The 10427-nt window shown below is 32.0% G+C and overlaps 1 long non-coding RNA gene and 1 pseudogene across 1 annotated transcript; both read right to left on the bottom strand.

Annotated features, from left to right (window-relative positions):
* Positions 1-547: 547 nt before the first annotated feature.
* LOC128284397 (uncharacterized) lies at positions 548-2017 on the bottom strand. Its single transcript, XR_008274828.1, has 2 exons — positions 1060-2017; positions 548-930 (listed from the first exon to the last, which is right to left on the bottom strand). It is a non-coding gene; the product is annotated as an uncharacterized LOC128284397 (long non-coding RNA).
* Positions 2018-7626: 5609 nt separating this feature from the next.
* LOC108459088 (flavin-containing monooxygenase FMO GS-OX-like 3) lies at positions 7627-10318 on the bottom strand (annotated as a pseudogene).
* Positions 10319-10427: the final 109 nt, after the last annotated feature.

Genomic DNA, 10427 nt, shown 5'->3' with positions numbered 1-10427 from the left:
TGTAGGATTCCCAAGAAATTCTTCGATTTCTTCCGAAGCGAGATGATTATTCATCCGCCTTATAATACACCGATCCGCTCGGTTATTGATAGAGTGAATAGATCGCCATTTCTTGAAATCTCTTCTAATTCAAAATCGTGGTGTAACGTGTATCCCTCCTGCTCGGTCATGGAATAGATGAAATAAATCAAAAATGGATTTTTGTTCAAGAATGAAATCTTCTTGAATCGCCAGTTCATCCTTCGAACCATATCACATCCGGATCGATGAAATAGGATGAATTGAGACGGTATTTTGTAAATACGTAATTATCTTGAATATAGTAACTAACTTCTAATTGATGATGGGCTAAGTATAAATTAATGTTAATGTGCAAAAGTTATATATTAGGGTTATGGTCCCCAAATTATACATACGTAACTTTTTTGATGTCCCATCTTAAAAAAAAGAGAGAGTCACCATTCTCCAAAATACTCGTGTGTTAATTTAGAATATCAAAACCATAAGATTTTTGATATCTCAGTTACCTAATAAATAGAAAATAATATTTGTATAGAATTATTTCCCCTTTAGAGGGACAAATTATTTAAAAAAATTAAATTATATCTCTTAATAAATACCCAGTGCAATGAAGAATAACATTTGCGTTGACAATTGATCCACTTTGAAATAACACCTTACCATCTTTATGTGTACAATCAATCTGTAAAAAAAAATCACAATTTATTACAGAGAAAAAATTGACGAGTCTAAAGTGCAACTTAATTAAATGATAAAATAATTAAAAAACCATTGAAAGTTGCCAAACGTTATCATGATTTTCCAGTCTTTTCAACTGGAGATTAGGTCCTGATGAACTTGTTTCGCAATAGAAGCGATCTGTTTTAGAATGTCATGGGCACTTGCTGAATTTCCGATGAGCAGTACCACCTGTCAACTAGAACCAATAATTATTCTAGCAATTTGTGTCTTTTCTAGGTTGATACTGAAGTTTTAAAAACAAATTACAGCAGGGTGATTGTTATCAATATTGAATTCCAATTGTACATGGCACAATACCTTATTTTCAAATTGTTCTAGGGTTCTGTAATTATGGCTATGCATTTGCAATCCTGGCCAAATGTCTCTGCCTAAAACATGACAAGTTACTACCCAATAGAGAGATTATTATACAAGTAAACAGAAATCGAGTTATCTGTTATAGTGCAATGCAGTTGATGAAAAATCTTTAAGATGGCATTTGCAAAAGTAGTTATGGCGGTGACAAACTACTACAATGCGAAAGAATTTTTTTGGCATGAATGAAATAACTGAAAATTCTGCAATTCTGGGCTCTGTGTATTTACCATTACAAATAACTACAGCCTCAAACACCTCCTCCCATCTTGGCTCGGTCTCTCGAGTCCTAAACTCAACGACCCACTCGTGATTCGTCTCATCAACTCGCTCCACGCGAACCACTTCATGCCCAAATCGAATCAACTCCAAAAACCCAAAGTCCCTTGCAAAATCCTCAAGAAACCTGAGCACCTCTTCATGACCCGGAAAAGACCTCGGATCCCCACCTTCTTTCTTCACAAATGGATAATCCATGAAGCCCATAATAGTTCGAAGGGATCTGTAAAGGCTACTATGAACTATTTCCCGATTCGGGTCAAGGCCTAATAGGTCGGATTCCAACTGTGAATTATAAAACCATGTACCGGGGCGCCCACTTTGTTGGCCTTTTCAAATACAGAGACATGGTGACCTTCTCTTTGAAGCTACCTGCGACCGACGACCGCTACCTTATAAGATTGCCCCTTTTTCAGCATTATAGCCATCAAAGGCTTACCCCTTCAGTTTAAATTTCAATTGTCAACAATCTGCTACATGATTAATGCTGGGTAAAGAGACTTAATTAAAGCTACCTTCTACCCAGTATTTGCAATGGTTATTAATTAATTCATTGTGAAAGACATAGAATAGAATTATAATATATTTGTCAGACAATGATATTATATTATTTTCTAATTTTTCACTCAGTGTTCTATGATCTACTTTGTCAGCTTATAAGCACTATCAACTATCAAGTAATTGTTATAACAAAACTTTCTAAAAATATGATGATTGTATGACAACGGCTTCATGTATAAAAATTAATAGGATCAAATTTCCAACAATTTTTTTTTATTTTTTTAACAAGCCGACGGCTGCCAGAAAAGAAAAATGAAGGACAATATATATATTTTCAACAAGCCAACGGCTGCTATAATATAATAATTAGTAAGATAAAATTCCCTTACTTTTCTTTTATCCAAGTAATATGGCTTTTATATAAAATAATATTAAAAATTAATTAATTACAAAAACCAGATTGAGAATAAATTAATTAAGAAAATTGAGTTTTGTTACAGTAATTTTTTTAAATATCATCTGACACATTGGTGACAGCTGTAAACTTTTTAAAAAAACTGAAAAAAAAAAGAGATTGTTTTATAGTTCGAGACAATAGCCTTTTCTCTTCATTTAATGTCTTAATAACTTTTCATTGCATTTAATGTCTTAATGTTTTTTCTATGCGTTTAATTCCTAAAATTACAATTTTTTAATTTAATTAAAGGGCTGTCACCGACACTTGGCAACACTAATTAAAATATTTTTTCCACTATATTTTTCTGTCAATTTTTTTTCTTCTAAAAGTTTATTAGTGCCGCTAATGTATAAGGGACACCCAAAATTACTATAACAAACACCCCATTTTTATAATTAATTTGTTGTCCACCATATTTTTATAATTAATTAATTTTTAATGTTATTTTAATAAAAAGTTAAGTCAAGTAAAATAAATTAAATAGGGTTAAAGAATTAATATTTTTTATGTAACATCAAGATTAGAAAAGTTGTAACTTTCTGTTGAATTAAAAAATAAGAATAAGAAAATGAAATTTGGAAGAATTATTTTTTTGTAAGAATTATTTTTATTGGATGAAACTTGTATGTGTTCTATAAAACATGTTAGTGAATAAATATATAAATATAAATAAATAAATATTTCTATATAAAATAAAATAAATTGAATAATTTATATTTAAACTATGAGATACAAAAATCAATAAATAACATAATGAAAATTAGAAATCAAAAAGAACAATCGAGTTTTACTAGATGTTGAGACTTGTTTTACACAATTTCCTTAAGACAAATTCGACCATTCCTACTATATTTGGAGAAACGTTGGTCAGCTTTCCCCTAAGATACAACAACACGATAATCGAAGCAGTAGTATCTTTGCAGTGATTAAAGAACAAGCGTTGCCTTTTTTTATCACCAAAACATTAGAAAATATGGAGAGGAAAAGAGAAGAATTTTGGAGAGTAAAATAAACTTGGTGTGAGAAAATGTGATTGTCCCAAAAAATTCTGAATAATTCTTAGGCTTTTGTAGACATTCAATATCAATGAATTTTAGAAATATCCATGAATAAGGATACAAAATCTGCATTAAAGGAGCGATTAAATCAATTTGATTAAAATCAAATCAAATTGATTGAAATCAAATAAAATCAGGATATATATCCTTTCAAATCAGATTTTGTATATTTGCTAAGATTTTTTTTTTTGGTACAAGTACTAAGTTGTCACAAGATTAACACGATTTTTTCTAATGCATAGGTAAAAGCTAGACCGTGTAACACCCCTAACCCGTATCCGCTGCCAGAACAGGGTTTCGGAGCATTACTACAATTTACAGATCACTAAAAAAAATTTAAATACTTACCGATTCAATGCATCATATAAATAAATATATTACCATTCAATCAACAGTTTGACAGTTGTATAAGCATCAAACAGCAACATTGTTAGTATACTTGCACATATCTCATATAAATTCAACAACGATATATCTATTTTCTCGACATATCGCACTTGAGTTTAATAATAGTCTCAATTACATAATTTCCTTGTATCAACATATCAAAGATAATCATATATGTACATGTCATGAAACATATCATGCTCTTACCGCTTTCTTCATAAGCATATATCATTCATTTCATTATATCAATATTTCATGCTCCATCATTTCCATATATTTTATGTATATTTATTCCGTAATAGCTTATATCAAACTTAACATAAATTATATTTCATGTACTTATACTTATTTCGTTTATCTATCTTCATAATTATTTCATATAACCATTCGTCATCGATACATATTACCGAATATCAATTGTTCAACAGATGCTAGGCGTCTCCGTCCACGGTCTTATTTATCTTTAACATGATGCCATAGTGTCTTTCAACTATGGTCTTACTCATTTTCTGTCATGTTGCCATGGTATCTTTCAACCATGGTCTTGTTCATTTCATATCACATTGCCATGGTATCTTTCAACCATGGTCTTACACATTCATATCGAGTTGCCATGGTATCTTTCAACCATGGTCTTACACATTTTATATCAGTTGCCATGGTATCTTTCAACCATGGTCTTACACATTTTATATCAGAGAGCACACTCCCGCGAACCTCATCCTTGCAGCGGGATTACCAGTCCGGGCTAAATCCCCTGCAATATAAACTCATAGAGTATTGTCGGGATTACCGGTCCGAGCTAAATCCTGCAACGACAATTACTCTAATGAGATTGATCCAATTACCGATCGAGCTAAATTGAGACCCTAATTCGGATTACCCGTCCGGGCTAAATCCATTTTACACGTATTCTTCGGAGGGCTATATCAGATAGGATCACCCGTCCGGCTAGATCCTTTTTACCGTCAATTCCTTTTGAGATCCATCGAATTTTCCTTTCATTCAACCGGATTTCTTCCCATTTTATCAAATATATCAATGTTTTATAAATTTTCATACAATGAACATTCAAATCATATTCACATCAATAACATACAATCTCAAGCATTTCGAATATAATTCAAGTTACGAACTTACCTCATTGATTGCTCGTGTTTATTATTTCATTATTCGATATATTTTCTTTCCATGATCAAGTCTCGTATTTGTGTCGTCCGGATCTTTATAAATAAATTTGATCATCATTTTCATTCATTTCATATTCTAATACATTTAATTAATGCTCTAGGCAAAATTACCATTTTGCCCCTAAACTTTAATTAATGACGATTTCATCCTTAGGGACGGAAAGTAAAATTCTTGCAATTTAATCCTTATTTCCAACTATTATTCTCATATATATTGATAACAGTCCATGAATTCTATAAAATATCAAAATTTTCCATAATTTCAACGCTTTTCAATTTAATCCCTAAAACATGTTTTCCCGATCTTGAACTAAATTGATAATTTCGTTAAATTTTGTAATTTAAATAATAAAATAATCTATTTTATGCAATTTAGTCATTTCGACATTTTTACAAAATTGCCCATAAAATTTTACTTTTATTCAATTTAGTCCCTGAGCCTAAAACATGCAAATTAGCCATGCTAGATGAATATTCATACATATTTTCCTCCTCCTCCTCTCCATTCCACATCCTTAATTTATATAACATACAACAAGTAACATTATCAATAATTTCACTATTTACTTATATGTACATTCAAAACTGTCCATTTGCGTCATAGTCACTAAATTATTTATATATTAAGCTACAGAACTCGAAATTAAGATCTGTTAATTTTTCCTGAAATTAGACTAACATGTATTCTTATCATAAAATTTTCAGAATTTTTTGGTTTAGCCAATTAGTACAGTTTATTCATTAAAGTCACCCCTGTTCTGCTGTCTGACAGTTCTGACCCTTCTTCACTAAAAATTAGTTATCTCCTTTTACAGAATTCAAATGATGTTCTAGTTTGTTTCTAATAAAACTAGACTCATTCAGGATTCTATAAATATAAATTTAAGCCTCTAATTATTTTTCTTCCTTTTTTATTATTTTTCAAAGTCTGAACAGGGGAACCCGAATTCATTCTGACCTTGTCTCACAAAATTCATTATATATAAAAATTTACAAATTCATTGCTTACATTGTTTCTTCTATGAGAAACTAGACTCATTAAGATTTAATTCCATATTTTTTTCATCTTCTAATTCAATTTATAAAATTTATGGTGATTTTTCAAAGTTAGACTACTGCTGCTGTCCATAACTGTTTTAGTGCAAGATATTAATTACCATGTTATAACACCCTTATTTTCTTTTTCTACACCATTTCTCATCACTTTCTCTTATTTTCTCTTCACTAACATATCAAGAACATAGGACCTTATGTAATAAAACTCTACTATAACATTATTTCCATGATTTATCAACAATAACAAACTTAAAAACGTATTGAAATCTTGATGTACTTACCTTATTCTCTTGATACCAATCTTTAACTTGATTTTCTCTCTCCTCCAGCTTCTATTTCTTGAATCCAACTTGATATTCTAACTCCCCATGTTCTCCTTAACATTTCTCTCTCTTGGTAGCTATGGAAATTCATTTGATTTTTGGGTGAAAATGGTGAATTTTTGGTAAAGGACCAAATTGTAAAGAAAGTAAAACTTTCTTTCTTCCTCTCTTTCTCTCACGTTAGTTTGCATGGAAAGGAAAGATGATGAAAATTCTTCATCTTTCTTTCCTTATATACTAAATAAATAATAATAAAATAATATTAAATATCTCATAAAATATTAATAAAATAATATTTATCTAATTAATTAATTTAAAATATCATTAACATAATCATTACATTCTAGAATTCTCTCTCTTACTAATTGACCATTTTGCCCTTCATGATCTTTTAGAATTCCATCCTTGAGTCATCATTTAATTTGGTAAAATTGCAATTTAGTCCCTCATAGTTCTTCACTTATTCAATTTGGTCCCAATTCATCCATTTTCCTTAGTTTCTAGATCATTCTACCCTTAAAATATTTACACTATTGGTCCTTCAACTTTTCATATTTACACTTTAACCCTTTAAGTCTTGAGTATTTACTCTTAGGCAACAAAACTTTTCTAACTTTTACAATTTAGTCCTTTCCTGAATCAAGATATCATAATTTACTTCCCAATGTTGCCATAACTCAAAACTTCCCTTTTTATCACTTTATTTCCTTATTTTATTATATCAAGGATAATATATTACTGTAAAGATTTTCAGGGTATTACAGACCGGCTCATCTCATCACCTCTTCAAGCTTGGCAAAAAGTATGGTTAACATTTTAGTTTTAGTCTTGGCATGTACGTAGGTAATATTAGTTATAAATGAAATGTTTTAATGGACTTAAATGTAGAACTTAGATTTTTTTTAACCTTAAAATCTTAGCCTTAAATGAGTTTGATGAATTATGTGACTATTGAAATTGAAGTTGAGTTTATGCAATTGAATTGTGAATTGGATTGATTGAATTTTTAGTTTTTGTACAAAAACTTAAGTTATACTTCGACAAGATTTTTCTCTTAAAATTTTCAAACTTCAAACTATAAAATGATATGGATACTTTTTTATTTTTGCTAAAATTTTCCGAATGTCGAACCTCAAATTAATATGGATACCAAGAAGGGGTATTGATACTTGCGCCAAGATATTGATACCCTATAAAAAGGTGCCGATACTTTAATTCCAAAAAGTAATTTTATACTCAATAAAATAATTTGAAACAAATTGTTACTCGAATTTTTACTGGGATGAATTCAATTCAGAAGATTAATTGAGAATTCTAAGTTTGTTACATCGCAACATTTATTAAATAAAACAAGACTACTAGAATGCGTCTATTGTCGCTCTAGCAATAAATGTAGCGCTCCAAAACTTTGACCCAATAGTCGGATCAGGCATGGGCTGTTATATATAGGATGTGGAGTTTAATTGGAACAATCTACTTCTTGTATCCATTTGTCAACATCCTATGCATCCCGATACTTCTCACCATAATATGATTTTATTTTCTCCATAGAGAAAAACATTATTTCCTTCCACCTTTCCGGGGGCCTTATGTCCAACTGAGTGGCAAGCCAATTTTTATATTCGAACTGCCAACAGACAACAAAACAATATAAGCAAAGAGAGAGTGAAAGAGAGATTTGGCTTTGGAAAATGAAAAAACTTGTCCTGCTAAAGCGTATGAGTAAGATGCTTGGGTCGTCCACTCTTCTCCATCAGACGGTAAAGCTCTTCAACAGAATCTGCCATCTCAGCTTGGGTTGGCAGCTTTACCTTGCCAGACAGAACTTTTGCCACCCATTTTGCTTGTAATTCCATCACTATATAGGGCACTGCCTGATTATGTAAACACCAATATACTGTGTTAAAATTTGAAATTCAGTTTGAAGAATATTACTTTTCAATTCTTGGCCATGCAAATTCGCAAGATTAGTCTCTATATAAGATATGCCAGAGCCAAGAAATTTGGCTTTGAATCTTTTTCAGGGCACAGGAAACAAGAAAATATGTGACAATTAATCAACATTTGAGGAAAACTTAGAATGACTCATAAAGAATCAAGACTCTGACTGCAATTTATTGTCTAGAAACATTTAATGCCTTCAAAATATTTTAATCAGATGGAAGAAAAAAAGTTTACCTTGTAAGGTAGTGCCACAAAAGAAAGCCAAGGGGCTAAGCTTGGTGGAAATACATGTTTATATAGAGGTCCGACACGGTTGTCGTCCACAGTAACTGTCCCATTGGACCTAAGAAATGGGAAATGGAATTTGTACCTGCAATAGATTTATTTTTCCCAAGATGTTTGGAATGCATGCTAAATCTATAAGGATAAAGTATTTACGAGATTAAAGCATTTCTCTGGTTTGATAAAAGATAGCTAAAAAGATTCAAGTAATTTTAGAAATACCCGGTGCAATGAATAATGACATCTGGATCAACGATTGATCCATCTTGAAATACCACCTTACCATCTTTATGAGCGCATTCAATCTATTGATAAGTCACATTCTGTTAGGAAAAAAGACGACCAGCTTAACATTCAACTTTAAACCAAATTGAGAAAATGAAATAGAAACCATAGAATGTTGCCAAGCGTTATCATGATTTTCCAGCCTTTTCAATTGGGAACCAGGTCCTCTAATAGCCTGATGAACTTGACTCGCAAGAGGGGAGATCTCTTTCAAGATGTCATTGGCACTTGATCCATTCCCTATAAGCACCACTATTTGTCAGCCAAAACCCAGAATCATCTTAGAAACCTATGTGTTCTCTTGGTTGATATGTATGGATTGATGAAATTAAAAATTCATCAAGTTCAGAAACATATTACCAAGTTTACAGCTTCATGTAGAGGACTGCAGAGTAATTATAAGTAAAAATACTGTAGATAGGTTGTACTTGTATGTGATCAAATACCTTATTTTCAAACTGTTCTGGAGTCCGGTAGCTATGGTTATGCATTTGCAATCCTGGCCAAGTATCCCTGCCTAATATATGACAAATATCATTATAGCTAAAGATAAAAGTTAAGCATTATTAGCCTGGTTTGTGCAAACAGTAAACTTGTTTGCATTTTTGAGAAAGAATATTCCTGGATTTAGAAGCTTTTAAATATCAATAGTGATGAAAGTATTGCATTTTTATTCTATATTTCTGAAGCAATTTCTTTATTTAATAAAGTTGATTCAATGATTTCCAATGGCATCAAAGAAATACCTGGAAATTCTACAATTTTTGGCTCCGTGTGTTTACCATTGCAAATAACCACAGCCTCAAACACCTCCTCCTTCGATTCCCATCTCGATTCCGTCTCTCGAGTCCTAGACTCAACAACCCACTTGTGACGCGCCTCATCAGTTAGCTCAACCCGAACCACTTCATGCCCAAATCGAATCAACCCATCAACCCAAAGTCCCGGGCAAAATCCTCAAGAAACTTGAGTACCTCTTTATGACCCGGAAAAGTCCTCGGATCCCCACATTCTTTCTTCATAAATGGATAATCCATGAAACCCATAATCTGCCTAGGAAGGTTAACTCTAAGGGATCTGTAAAGGCTACTATGAACTATTTCCCGATTCAGATCAAGGCCTAATAGGTCAGTATCCACCCGTGAATTAAAGAGCCATATGCCATCAACATGGTCGGCCTTTTCAAATACTGTGACTAGGAGAGCTTCTCTTTTAAGCTCCCTGGCTGTGACTAGGCCTGCAAAGCCACTACCGACGACCGCTACTTTATAAGAATGTCTCATTTTAAGAACAATAACGATCGACGGCTTACCGCTTTTATTAAGAAGCTGGGTTTCACCGTTTGGGTAGCGAGATTTCGATTCTTTTAGGCCAGCTCCAGAATTAAAATGTTAGTTTATCCAAGGAAATAGTAGCATATTTTAATGATAAACAGTTCGCTTGTCCTGGTCTAAGTCCAGCACCCTTTTTTTCTCTCTCTCGTATTTTCAAATAATTTAATCTTTACTTGGTGGGCTAAGCTTCACTGCCTCAATGCTTAGGTCGTGGT

This window comes from Gossypium arboreum, chromosome 11, assembly GCF_025698485.1.
Source record: "Gossypium arboreum isolate Shixiya-1 chromosome 11, ASM2569848v2, whole genome shotgun sequence".
Taxonomy (NCBI): domain Eukaryota; kingdom Viridiplantae; phylum Streptophyta; class Magnoliopsida; order Malvales; family Malvaceae; genus Gossypium; species Gossypium arboreum.
This window is presented reverse-complemented; position numbering and strand designations above follow the sequence as displayed.